Source organism: Camellia sinensis, chromosome 2, assembly GCF_055761805.1.
Source record: "Camellia sinensis isolate YWXY chromosome 2, ASM5576180v1, whole genome shotgun sequence".
Classification (NCBI taxonomy): domain Eukaryota; kingdom Viridiplantae; phylum Streptophyta; class Magnoliopsida; order Ericales; family Theaceae; genus Camellia; species Camellia sinensis.
Genome location: NC_138962.1, coordinates 194,539,619 through 194,544,343, shown reverse-complemented (window position 1 = coordinate 194,544,343; position 4,725 = coordinate 194,539,619).

Sequence of the window (4,725 nt, the reverse complement as noted above, 5' to 3'; positions counted from 1 at the left end):
AAAATCTGAAATAAAAAATCTGACAGATTAAATCTCTTTAAATAATATATATAAAAAAATATATATATTGAGAATATGTGCATTTAAAATATATATAAAAAATATTTTTCTATATAAAAAATTATATTCTATATAAAACATTATATTCTATGCTGATAATATATATATATATATATATAAAATTATGGGAGAACAAACCTGCTCCTAAATTGTAAAATATGAGTTCTATTCACCTTCTGAACTTATGTACATTTAAAATTATGTAAAAAATTGCTTGTGAATTCTATTCAACCTCAATAATATATACAAAAAATTATATGTATTTAAAAAAATAAGCACAGAAAAAAAAAAATTATAAACAAACCGAACCAAACACAACATTCCAAAGCAAAACCATGACTTTCTTTCTTGACCCAAAACAAAAAAAACAGAGCATCTTATGGTGAGAGAACAAACAGAGCATGAGTGAGTGAACAAACCTTCAACGAAGCTTGAAATCGGTGATGGATTTGGGTTCGATTCGATGCTTCTCCCTGCAGGCTGCAACACTTTACAAGATCAAAGCCCCTGGGAGATGGATTTGGGTTTGATTGAGGAGTTGGGTTTGGTCCGATTGAGTTTTTCTTCAAAGGTTTATGGTTTCTTCAAAGCTTTTCCTCCAGGTGATTGCTTTGCTTTTCTCAATTGTTTTTGCAGGTCTTAAGGATGCCGTGCTTTGCTTTGCTCAGTAGCCACACTCATACATACACAAGACACTGTGCTTTGCTCGTTTTTTAGCCGTATCGGCATGTATCGGACAACATATCGCTTACGTATCGGATTCAGCCCGATACGTATCGGGAATCGGCCGCTACGGCCGTGAAATTCAGTCTCGCCGGTATACCGGTGAGTATCCGACTCGGCCCTACCATTTTCCGGTACGAACCGGCCGGTACGGAACGTACCGGACGATATTTAGAACCTTGATCCCACCCCACCCCACACCACCCACTACATGCCTTCTCATCCTCAACCTACCCTCATGAAACTCTCTCTCAAGAAGTTTCCACAGATGGCTCCAATTGTACGGAAAGTAAATAATCTTTACTTCCGTACTATTTGCCTCCGTGCTGGTCTCACTATAAACGGTGTTGTCTTTGTTGCAAACACAACATAAGTGAGCTAATCGGTGAGTGTCTCGCCAGAAAATCCCCCCGACGGTCAAGTCAACACCCTCAGAGAATATAGGAAAATGAGAGTGTTCTGTGGCTCAATATTGCTTACCCTCAATAATGAAACTCGCAAGTCTTATTTAAGACAACTTGTCTCACTTCTTCATGTGGTGCGCATTATTCCCATTGTCTTGGGGCAGGGACATTTTGCCCCTTGATTTCCTTACATACGTGCACTCGTCAGAAGTAGACAACCTGACAAACCGTAATAACTTGGGTAGCACGGAATTTGTCCTCCACGTGGTGCTGGACCAAGACAGGCACTCAGCTGAGCTATCTCTAGCTGTGACTGAACCTGCATAGCTTGGCCTAACCCAGACTTGTTCTTTCAGTCTGAGCTAAACCTGGCTGGTCAGACCTCGCAGGGTCTTCACAACGCGGCCAAGCACGTTTAGCTTGGTCAAGTTACTTCCATTTGTAGTCAGGTCACATTCCACGCAGCCATATAGCTCGGTCCAACCTTACAACTCGACAAGGATTCGCGCGTCTCCTTCAGCTCAGCCTATCTTTATCAGTTTTGCTCGGCCAATCATGGAATAATGATCTTAGCTCGGTTCGTTTTGTTCGGTGAAAATTCCCCTCTCAACTACCATCCCTACTAATGATCCTCTTCTCTTTAAAATTATCCAGATCTTTCTTCACTTCGAGAAAGAAAATTAAATGTGGAAAGGTGAGGATGACTATGTGTTGGATTGGCTGGATGGACCTCTCTGTTTTGGAAGACATTAAGGCCTCTTTTGGCAAGTAGAGATTTCAGCCAAAAAGTCAAAAGTCAAAAAGTCACTAAAAAAATAAAAAAATCAACAACTTATACTAAAAAGTCAAAAGTTTTATTTTTTTTTACTTTTTGTATATCTTTTTGTAAAAAATTAAAAAATTATCCCAAACATACTAATTTTTTTACATCATATTTTATCTAAAAAATTAAAAGGTTATTAAAAAAGTCTGTTCCCAAACGAGACTTAAATTGATTTTGTTTATTGTTTATGGAATTTTTCATTCTACGAGTGAAAAAAAATATTTTACAGAGAAATTTTATAGCTGCAGAAACTTTGGGTTGCAATGTTGGTGATGTACTTGTGGGCAGCGAAAATGATGTCATTAGTAACATTGATTTTAATCGTTAGTATTTTTTTATGATAAATGTGCACAAGAGCTGAATGTGTGATGTTTTTAGCAGTAAAATTATAAATTTGATTATTTTAGTGACTTAACATCAACTAATTTAGTGAAAATTTTAGGCCAAAAACCTTAACGGCATTATCAATTTGACTAAATTGATGCAAAAATTAAAATTAAGAGTCAAAATTGAAATAATTGAAACTGTAATGACTAAAATGATACAAACGGCAAAATGTAAGGACTGTCAATATAATTTTTCTTTTTTCTTTTTTAATTTTAAAGATAAACCTAATAAAATAAATACATTATAATTTTTAAATTGACCTAATTATATATATATATATATATAACTTTTTTAAAAACATAAATATTTAAAATCATTGAAACTCATAATGGCCATCATAAACCCGAAAAACGCCTCCAGATTTGAAAGAGTTTCCTCGCGTTCATTATTTAATTATAGCGACCATAACTTCAAGAGTAGTATTATGCTAACCAAAAAATTAAACTCATTTTTTTAACTCAATAATCAATCAGCTAATCAGTCTCCTATATTATTTTTCTATCTTATATTTTCTTTAATTATCAATAAATTATTTCACTTATACATTATTAGATCTAAAAAATAGGCTTCCAAACTACCAATAGATCATAATAGTTGGATTTAATTCCCATGAAGTCCTACTGAAAATAAGTCATAATAAAATTGTCACTAAAAATAATTTTTTATGACCTTCTTGGCATATGTTGCTAAAAATTAATAATTAGTGACTTTTTGTCAAGATTTTTATAAATTGTCGCTAAAATTTAGTAATTTTTTTGTGACCAATTTTTCAAACTGTCGCTGAAATTTGAAAATTAGTGACTTTTTTTTTTCTAACAGTTTTTTTAAACTATCACTAAAATTTATAATTAATGACATTTTTGTAACAAAATGTTCAAGCTATCGCTAAATTAACAATTAATTACGTTTTTTTAATATTGCTTGATGAAAAAAGTCATTAATTCTCACAGGACTTATTGGATAATAAGTCATTCTATTAAGACCTACACATAACTCTCTCATATATAAACTACCAATAAGTATTGATAATTAGATTTAATTCCATCAATCCTATTGAAAATAAATCCCAATAAAATCATCTTTAAAAATAATTTTTTTTGACAATCTTTTACATATGTCACTAAAAATTAAACATTAGCAACTTTCTGTTATCATGATTTTTATAAATTGTTGCTAAAATTTAGAATTAGTGACATTTTTCTGTGACTAATTTGTCAAACTGTCGCTAAAAGTTGAAATTGGTGACTTTTTTTGTGACAATTTTTTTCAATTGTCGCTAAAACTTATAATTAATGACATATTCTGTGATAAAATTTTCAAACTGTCGCTAAAAATTAACAATTAGTGACTTTTTTTTTAATAATGTTTGATGAAAAATGCCATTAATTATCATAAAATATATTGGACAACAAGTCTACCTATTTAGACCTACACGTAAGTTTTAAAAACTAAGTTTTTTTTTTTTGGTCTCTAAATGTATAAATTTTGTTACAAAAAATATTTAAGGACTAATTTCAGTTGTCATAAGGATAGTCACTAAAAGGTAATCTCGAAAAATAAACAAAAGAGTTTTTAGGATTGAAATTTTAAAAATGTCGTTAATAAATATACTTTTAAGACAAAATAACTTAATTCCAAAAGTGTTTACTTGTAAGACAAACTTTTAGTCCCAAAAGATTAATAATTTATAACTAAATATTCGATTTTATCACCAAAAATTAAATAATAATACTTATAGTGACACAAATATTTAATATCTAAAAAATAATTTTACTCTTAAATTTTTGTTTTTTAAATCTTGAATTCTTGTAATGGTGGGTGACAAAAGTCAGCGCTACTAATTTCCTATTACAATTCGTCGTTGATCGGACAACATTGCCTGCGGGATCATTGAAGAGGACAATATAAACCAAAGGAAAATTTTAATTGGTCCCATACAAAAGAGGTTCTCATATTGTAATTACCTAATGGTAAATTCTTTCACACTTTAAGAAATTTTACCCACTTTATTTATTTTTTTAAAATCTCCTATCTAGGTTGGAGACGGCGAGGCTTCTAGTATTTCTCTATTTCATTTTTTCTTTGATTTTTTTTTTATTCATCATCATGCTAATTGTTTACACTCCTTCCATTTCCATCATTAGATTGTCACTAAGAAGGCTTTCATATTTAAATTGAATTATAGGTGAATCAATTATATTCAAAAATAATAATATTACGAAATTGATATCTAAATAATAAAACTTAATCGAAATCCATTATAAACCGTGACAAAATAATGAGTATTGATTTTCACACCATTTTTCATATTTTGACCAAATTCAATGC